The following is a 10220-nucleotide window of genomic DNA, read 5'->3' as shown; positions in this document are numbered from 1 at the left end:
GCAGTTGCACATATAGGCGAGACACTATTATTCCTGTGCAGCAGGCAATGATTAACTTAAAAGAAGATACAAAGTCATACCATAAAAAGTCATGCCAGGCTAGAATTAACTTAAGATAAAAAATAATATCAAGCAAAAGACTTAATGATTTAAAATTAGTGAGATGGGGGGGGAGGCCTAGATTTAGCGACCTAGAAAGTGTGCACACCACTCCTCAACCTTAATCAATTTCAACAGTTACATAAAAACTGCAACAGTTTCTTGGTATTAGAGCTCTACAATGTGCAGTAACTTGTGTTTCAAATCACACTTGAGTCCCTTTCTTTAGGTGCAGGTAGAAGTCAGAGGGGACATTTGCAGGAGGGGGGGCAAAACTCAAATTGCTGAGTTTAGGGTGAAATGTGCAGCAACTTGCATTTCAAATCACTCTTGGGAACCTTTCTAGTTGTGCGGGTAGAAGTCAGAGGTGGCCATTCACAGGACGGGGGGCAAAGCTTAGATTGTTGAATGTAGGGTGACATGTGCAGTAACTCACATTTCAAATCTCTCTTGGGAACCTTTCTAGTTGTGCTGGTAGACGTCAGAGGTAGCCATTCGCAAGAAAGGGAGTTTAAAACTCAAATTACCATAGGATGAGTGGCAAGCACAATCTTCTCTAGGTACCAGGTGGTCAAGTATACAGATGACTTTGCATTGCTCTGACAGCGAATATCCTCTAATCTGGTTTAGGGAGTATTGATCATTGGTTATCTTGCAATAGCTGCTCCTTCAAGAACTCTAAAATAGGAACTGTGATGCTGAATTGATCCCTGGGGTGAATTTCCTATTTCCCATCCAATCATCAAAATTTTTCTTGAAGAGTGCTAATGAGGAGCTCTGTTTGACATAGATAGGTAGTCTGTTCCAGAGTATGGGAAGTCTTTGGGACAGGAATCTATCACTCCAGCATGTTCTGTTTATTGTGGTGACAAGGTTTAGGTTCCTACAGCATGTAGTTTGGAGGGATTGGGATTTCTTTAAGTGGAGCATGTCCAACAGCTCTGGGTTTGACATAGCTTTGTATGTTAGGCAGAGATCGCCTCTGAGTAGGCGATATGCGACAGAGTAAAGCTGGAGTTTTTTGAGACGGTCTGTGTAGGGTATCTGTTTGAGGCCAGTAATCCTCTTTCTGAGGTATTTCTGTGGCCTCTCCAGTTGTTGTAGATGTCTTGTGAAGTACATACCAAAAGGGGTGCTGTACTCTATAATGGGTCTAATGATGAGTAGAGGGGAGCAATGACCTCTTTTTTTCTGGATGAGAAACTTTTTGTGATGAGGTGTGCCATGTAGAATGATTTCCTGACCACTGTGGTGATGTAATTATCAGAGGAAAGACTACTGTCCACCTGTGTCCCAAGGTCTCTTATCACACTTTCAGTGTTAAGTAGACTACCACCTATGTGGTAGTTCATGGGTACAGAGTTTTTACCAAAGGGGATGACAATGCACTTTTTGGCATTGAGCTTCAGGTCATGGCTTTGACACCAGGCATCTGTCTCAGTGAGGCCCTTTTGTAGGATACCCACATTGTTAGGAGTTTCGATTATGGCTCCCAGTTTGCAGTCATCGGCAAACTTCATTAGCCAATGACCTTCTGTGTTAGCCTGTACTTCAGATAAGTAGATACCAAACAGGAGAGGACCCAGGACTGAACCCTGTGGTACTTCACTTGTCACTGGTCTGAAGTCAGATTTGGAGTCTGCTACTTTCACAGTGTGGGTTCTGTCCATGAGCCATTTGGCAATCCATCTTGTGACATAGGGATTTATGCCTAGTTTAGTGAGTTTATCTATAATTCCAGAGTGGGGGATGGTATCAACAGCCTCAGCGAGATCTAGATAGGCTGTGTGAAGCACCTTACCCTCATCTATGGCTTTGGTGACTGCTTCAAAGAAGTCTATCAGGTTTAGGAGACATGATCTGCCTTTTACAAACCCAAACTGGGTGGGGTCCAGAGTTTGGAGATTACCAATGTGTTTGTTTATGAGTTCCATGATGATACATTCTATGGCCTTGCAGACCAGGCTCATCAGGCTAATGGGGCAGTAGTTCCCGGGGTCCATCATGGATCCCACTTTGTGGAGTGGGATAACCGTCACGGTGCACCATTCAGTGGGCACAAAGCCTATTGCCTTACCAATAATTCCAAACAAATCAACAGGAATACCCTCCTGCTTTATGTCCACTATTGAGCAAGAGGCCAGTACAAGGTAACTAATGTCCCATACTTCATAAGCTTGCTGAATGATCCTATCAGAACTAACATCCATTAGACATTAAACTGTATCCAGTCATTCCAAATGTTCCATTAGTGCATTTGTGCAATCTCAGCTGATCAGCTGACAGCCATTCTTCATTATGTACATGATGTTATTGCTGTGGTTCTTATGTATCACTGCAGTTACTGGTCTTCTGACATATCTTAGTTTGGCATATTTTCATCATTTACTAACCTGTACATCTGAAATCCAAGTATTTAATTTATCTTGATAATATATGATGCAACCATCGAGTCGTGTTTATTCCTTTACTACTGTTCTGTTGTTATCGATCTGCATTACATCCACTATCCTCACATATTCTAATCATACTCTATTGCGGCCTTCAACACTCATGTACTTTTATTACCTTATAAATTAGTTTTACTGTTGTAATCATTTATTTACTGTGTGATTATGGATGAAACACATTATCTGACCAACTTTTCTACCTCTACAAACAACAAAAATCTCATCCATAATGATATTATTATAAATTAAATCTTTACATTGTATTTATTCTGTATGCCTTTAAGGTATTAGCAGTAAAATTTCACTAGGGACACAAACCCATGTGTCTCCCATAATAAAGGTTCATTGTTTCAGAGATGTGGCCATTGAACAAAATGAGACATAAAAAGAAGCTGCTATGTGTGCTATAACAGAAGTCTTGTTAGATTACTGGCAGGTTTGCCCATAATCTCCCTTCCTTTCCAGGAAATATGTAGCATTCTGCATTAATTCCAGAAGCATTGTTCTGAGACACAGGCCATTTTTATTGATACACCCCACCCAACTCCCACTGTATGTAATTGCCTATTCTGCAAGTTTACCAGGGCTCCCTAAAAAGATACAGAGACCCCATCTACAGACTGAATCCCCTTTAAAATTAAGTACATTATGTGAGTTACTAGAACTGATGAGATCTATAGAGAACTCTACAAGTAAACTTAGCTGCCATCCTCCCAGTTTTGCAAAAAGGTGATCTGGGTCATCGGCACCCATTTACAGTTACGTGCTAGTTACAATAAGACCTAAAAAATCTATAAAAAATACAATATTGTGAGTAATTTATAAACAGTAGTGGCAGAATTTGATGAAGCTATATATATAGAAGAACATCTAGTAATGTTCTATACAAAAATATTCTAAGAAGGCACTCCTGAAGGGTAATATGAAGCAGATAAAAATGTATATTCAGTGTATCAGTATTTTGGAGTAACCAGACTCATGGACTCAAGGGAAACAGTCTAGGAAATGGTGTCTTTCAAGCTTAGGCAGAAAACATCATCTCCAAAAAGGAAGCCACCTGTTTTTGAATTTATGAAGTGAACTGTCTGTTCTAATTGCTACTGGAAGTTTATTCCAGGTAATCACTACGCTAATGAGGGAGAAAACTTTTAAGTATAGTGCTAAAGTTGTCAATATGCATTCTCAAATTATTATTGAGAAGTCAACCATTGTCCCAAGGTGGCAGTGAGAGCCATTTCTTTTATTCATTTAAACACCAACATTAAGTAGCACCTGCACAGCCTATGGTATATAGGTTCATAGAAGTTACAAGACTAACGGCCCCAGGGCCTTTACAAGCCTAGCCATGTAACAACCCCTAGTACCCTTATTAACCACAGTTAGAAGATCATTGTTAGCAGAACAATTTTGTGATCAGCACCAACTGCCCCTGTCCATGATGGGCAAATGTGCCAACTCCAGGGTGAATTATGGTCACCCATCCAGTTGTCAAGGTTGTGCTTGAATATGGTCATTGAGGAGCTCTGCTTCACAGGGAGGGGGAGCTTATTCAAGAGGAACAGCAATCACTGGGAGATACATCTGTCTCTCCAGCATGTTTTGTTAATGTCACAGGCTAGGTTAAGATCCCTGGAGTGAGTTATTCTTGTCCCATTTACTTTCTGGATGTGCAGCATTTCCATTAGGGCAGAGTCCGTGACTGCACTGTAGGCCAGGCACAGGTCACCTCTCAGCAGCCTGCATGATACAGAGTATGGTGACAGGGCTTTCAGTCTTTCCATGTATGCCATGTTTTGGAGGCTCTGAATTCTTTTGGTTAGAAACCTCTGTGGTCTCTTCACTTGCTGCGGGTGTTTGGTGAGGTACATACAGAAGGGACCATTGTGCTCAGTTTCACTTGAGATATTCGAGCCTGTTGGTATACGGCAAGAGTTTAACAGATGAACTTTAGAAGTAGAAGAAATAGGTACATTTTGGAGAAGCATTTATGAGGACCATATTGAACATAACAAAGAGGCTAATGTGATAGCAGAATTAAAAGAAACAATATGGAGCTCTAATGTAGAGGATATGAATTGTGAAATAATAACAGCCAGAGAAATTTAGACAAAATTAAGAAAAGCTCCTAAATGGAAAACCCCGAGCACAGATGCAATAGATTACCTCTAGCTAAAGTTATTAACGTTTCAAAAAGATTTAGCTCTGAACAAAAATTACTTGTATGTGCATCCTGAACAGATACCAAGTTGGTTAATAAGAGGAAAAATGATACTCCTCCATAAGAGTGAACCTGTAAGTCATCCTAATAATTGGCTTACAGCACTATTCAAATTATATATGGAATAATGCAGACAGAATTGATAGTCACTTAGAAAAAAAAATGATTATGGCAATAGAACAAAAGGGTAATAAAAGAAAGTCATATGGAACAAATGATCATTCATTGCTAAATGAAGCCATAATAGGAAGGGAGTTGTATAAAGGGGAAGATTCTAAGTATGGCATGGCTAGACTACAATAAAGCATTTGACAGCATCCCATAATCATGGATAGTGGGAATGCTTACAGATGTACAAGATACACCTTACATTGATTAATTACTTTACAATGAGCATGAAACAGTGGCAAACCACTTTGCAGCAGGATATTTCAGGGTGATTTATTTGTCACCACAGCTGTTTTGCCTTGATTTTAACCCATTAAGCTTTTTTTCTTAACATACTAGATATGGTTGCAGTTTGTCTCTCAGAAGCCAACCTTGTTTAAAGCCTTCTCAGCTACTTTTTTGTGTATGACTTAAAATGATATAGTTCATCAGATGAGGATTTGAAAGCGCAACCTTTTCTGGATGATGTAAGAATGCCAGTTGGCTTTGATACATGTACAAAAGCAATGTTTAAAAAAGGAAAGTTGCAGCACCAAGAACATATCAACCTGGGACAGGAGTGGGACGTAAAGGAACTTGAGCAGGAGGGAGTGCATAAATATTTGGCAATAGATTCAAAGTTACCAATAAAACATAAAAAAATGAGAATAAAGCTCAGTAAGGAATACTTTAGAAGACAAACTCTAATATTGAAAAATGCCTTGGCAACTAGGATTAAAGTTTATTTTATTTTTTATTTAACATTTGTTGACCGGGAAAGTCTGACTAGGTTTAACATAGCCTGCTTTCAGCGGAGGCCCGGGGAGAAATGCTCCAGATGCATGTCTTTGGAATGTGGAAGGAAACCGGAGTACCCGGAGGAAGCCCATGCAAACAAAGGGAGAACATGCAAACTCCACATAGATGGCACCCCAGTCGAGAATCGAACTGGAGAACCTCTCATTGTGAGGTGACAATGTTAACCGCTGCACCACTGTGCCACCCAAAGTCCAGACTATAAATCAATTTGTTCTTCCTGCTCTAACTTACAGTGTTGGGGTGACTGACCTCAAAAAGCACTGAATCAATTGTTTACAAAAACAAAAAAAAATGCTTCATGCTTAACAGATGATTTATAAACGCAACTGTATACCAAGATTATATATTCCTCACTCTGAAGGAGGTATGGGCCTCCTCGAAATTGACGACATGTATAGGTTTCCAGCCGTGGGACTGCATACATATCTGCTGGCCACAACAGATCCAAATATAGTGAAAGTTTTAAAACATGAGGAGAGGAAGTCTAAGATGACGTTGCTTAGCTTAGCAGAAGCATGTGAAAATAAAGTGGGAATGGAAATCAAACCAGAAGTAGGCAAAAGTCAGACAGCAACTAAATGTGCCAAAAAAAAAAAAAAAAAAAAAAACAAAAGAAAGAATATAAGGAAAAATGATCAGATAAGATGGAAAATAATAGAAAGTCCCCTAATACAGTGGCAAGTACAAAGATCTGAAACAATCTCATGTCGACTGGTATTTGACACAGGTTATAGAGAAGCGAATTTAAACCAAAAGATGAATGTCTAGATAACAGTGGCCCAGGATAGTGGACTATGTACACCTTGGTTTACACAATTCATTGAAAATGATGGCGAAACAGGCAAATGCAGGTTCTATAAAACAGGACTAGAAACACTTGCACGTCTTGTTACTGTATGTTATATACTCACATCAGAAGGTCTATATTCCAAAAGGCACAATCGTGTGGCAAGATTGCTGCATTTGGGATTGTGTAAATACTACAGTATAGAAGTAGGTGACAAGCGTTGGAACATGAGCCACAAAGGATTATAGAAAATAATTAAGTTTCTAACACGTATGATCGACCATGACCAACAGATGAAAAATAGATGCAAGAAAACTGTATATGGCAGTACATGAAAAATAGACAAAAGTAGAACTGATCATTGAAACTGTTGCATCCAGTGATTATGGTGTCTTATTTACAGAGATACACAAAGCCATAAAAACACCAGAATTTGCAAACAGAAATGATTGCAATGTGGAAGAATGATAACCAGACAGTTCCAATCTAAGTAGGAGCCATGTGTCTTGTAAAAAAAGAATTTACGATCATACATGTAACAATACATGTAATCCCATATGAACTACAGGAGAAGCCAATTCTGGGCACATTGCAGGTGCTTAGAAAAGCACTCGTAGTTAATATCAGAGACTAAACAAATACTAATTTCATGAACTCTAATCATACGCTATCTTACAAATGGGATCTGTTCCCATCATGGTTTTAGAAACCCAAAACACTCGGAGATATTAAACCCCAAAAATGTACCTTGTGTAAAATTTCTGCTGGATCCATCCTAGTCTGAATATATCCTCAGGGGAATATGTGCATCTAAGGTATTGTAGCTGTGTACAAAGGAATCATCACCTTGGTCTTTCTACCTATAACTATGTGCATGATTTTTTTTTAATATTCCAGAATCTTCTTGTAATTATGTTAACATTTGCTCTAAAATTTAACTCATAACACCCATATCAATGAAACAGGTTATTTCTTTCAGGAGCTGGTCTTGAATCAAACAGGTGTTCAACTGACTGTTACTATCTAGGTACATAACCAGTTACTTGTGTTTGGTTATTTTTAAATCAGCCCTAGGATTTAGAGAGATTATCACCATTAGTGCTAATTGACTAATTTGGGACTGTCAACTAGCACAATGGTGAATAATCTCTGATTCAGAGACATGGCTAAGTCAAAGTGAGAAGCATATTATTAATGACTAATTCCCATATTTGTGAATCAAACACTGTGCTGTCACACACATATCTAAACAGCTGCAAACAAGCTCCTATAGACATGCTAGAACTGATTCACACACCTGCAGTCATGCTCTCACATGCACACATATATAGAGACAGCTTCACTATACTCACTTCCTCCAGGATGACCACCCAGACACAAGTGCGGCTCCATTGTACATAGTCATGCTACGAGCTGCAAACCATCCATAGAAATGATTGGGCATCCTCTTTGTGAACAAAATTATTTGGTATAGCGATTCTCTGAATCAGTCTTTCTCATTACAGTGCTGTTTCTAGGGAGGAGAGCAAATGGCTAATTAACACTTGCTATGACCACAGGCTGCCATATTGACATGCAATTCACCAGTGAGACAACAGTCCATGCTACAGTCGGTGCTTGAATAAAGCTGTAGAATTAAGACGTTCTCAGCTGGAAATATAAGTAGCCATGATGGCAATTTTACTTTCAGTGGCAAATTTGCCAAGTCATGTGTACTCTGCTGTTGACACTGTGGTCAAACAGATTTTAAATAAGGGATGAGAATAGGGTTCTGAGTGCATTATATGCAAATATTTACAATGTGTAAATTGCTAGAACTTCCATCTTAAATACAGAAGTGCAACATGTGCCCCTATTATGACTAAATGCTATGTTATTCAAGCTTCAGAGGCTCATGTCAGAGCTCTGTGCACACGGACAAAATGAAGGTCTAACATTGTAAGCAAATTTCTGTGCCTTATGTTCACAGCTTCATAGGAGTATACAAGGTTCACAAACACCAGTGTCTTTATAAGCCTAGCTGTCCATCCCAACCGAATTATGCCCCTATGTATAATGGACATTTATTAGGAGTGGGTATGTTAGGAAGTTTCTAGAGGTTATGTGGATGGTACTGTCATTGCTCAGCTTTGATCTGCTGGGGCAATTTGTATAAAATTAGAGCAAAGTATAGAAAAACGTGTAGAAGCATGAACTTCATAGCCTTGTGCCTGAGTTGTTAGAGTTACCTATCTGTAGATGATTTATTGAAGTACCGTGTAACTAAACAGTTTTAATGTAACTGAAAATGAGGCACTAAATATAAAGGAAGTATCCAGTAAGAGTAAATTAATTTTTTGTAATTACCTGATAGAATGTGGTGGGGGTAAAAAAGCATTGAAACCCTGTCTGTGAACTAAATCTATACACTCTATGGCATCAGTGTTTTATGAAACGATAAACATAATATCAAGATTATGTTTCCCATCTTTTAACTGCCTCCCTCAACTACACATAACCTGCATTCAGTATAAGTAAGGGTAACACAGTGGCACATATATAAGTAGACTTTGTGCTTATACTCTAGCTTCTTCCCAGAACCATTCCAGTTAAGCTCATTGGCTATTCTAAGCTGTCCCTAAGTTTGTAATGCAAAGCTGTAAAGGGTTTTAGGCTTAGTAAGCACTACCCATTTATTAATGAAATAAATGTTGTCTCTTTTCAGAGATGAGCTAGAGATGAGGATGGAGTGCAACTGGGCATTCCTAGACTTGGAGAAAGCATATGACAAGGTCCCAAGAAAGCTGATATGGGCAGTCCTACAGTGGTTTAAAGCCCCCAGAAACATTGGTAGAATTAGTGCAAGCTCTGTACAAGCCCCCAATGACTGAAGTATGAACAGTGTTCAGTCTCGCAGAGGTGATCCCAGTGGAAGTGGGTGTGCATCATGGTTCAGCTCTGAACCCAGTGCTGTTCATACTGGTGATGTTCAACACTAGCAAACAGGTTGGAGGGGACAGATCAACAAAGCTTCTGTACGCAGACAATGTGTTGTTATAGGCAGACTCTGAACAAGAACTTAAGCAATGGATGGGGGAATTGGTTGCAAAACTGAGGACAGAAGGGAAATAACTGAGTACAGATAAGACAGTTGTAATGCCAGCATATGAAATCAGAAGAAATAACTGAGTACAGATAAGGCAGTTGTAATGGCAGCATATGAAATCAGAAGAAGTAACTGAGTACAGATAAGGCAGTTGTAATGGCAGCATATGAAATCAGAAGAAGTAACTGAGTACAGATAAGGCAGTTGTAATGGCAGCATATGAAATCAGAAGAAGCTGAGAACTGAGACAAGAAGGAAAATAGTGGAACAGGCTATTGACTTCAAGTACCCGTGAGGGGTATTTAAGGAGAAAGGAAGTCTGAATGAAGAGGTCAAAACTAGAATCAAAGGGCTGCAGCCAAATGGCACAGATTGCATGGGTGGTATATGACAGAAGAATGCCAAAGAAGCTGAAAAGTGACCACTTTTGACTTTTCCCATTAGGAGTCACCACAGCAGATCACCGGTCCATAGATTGATTGGCAGTGGTGTTTTTACAGTGTCGAGTTGCTAGCCAAGTGCCCAGCCTTCACAGAAGACACATGCACCTACTTGCATGTCTTTAAAACTCACTCAACCAGAAGGAGGACATGCAGACTCTGCCCAGAAGGCACT

Source organism: Protopterus annectens, chromosome 7.part0 (genome assembly GCF_019279795.1).
Source record: "Protopterus annectens isolate FY-2018-M chromosome 7.part0, PAN1.0, whole genome shotgun sequence".
NCBI lineage: Eukaryota > Metazoa > Chordata > Ceratodontiformes > Protopteridae > Protopterus > Protopterus annectens.
This window is presented reverse-complemented; position numbering follows the sequence as displayed.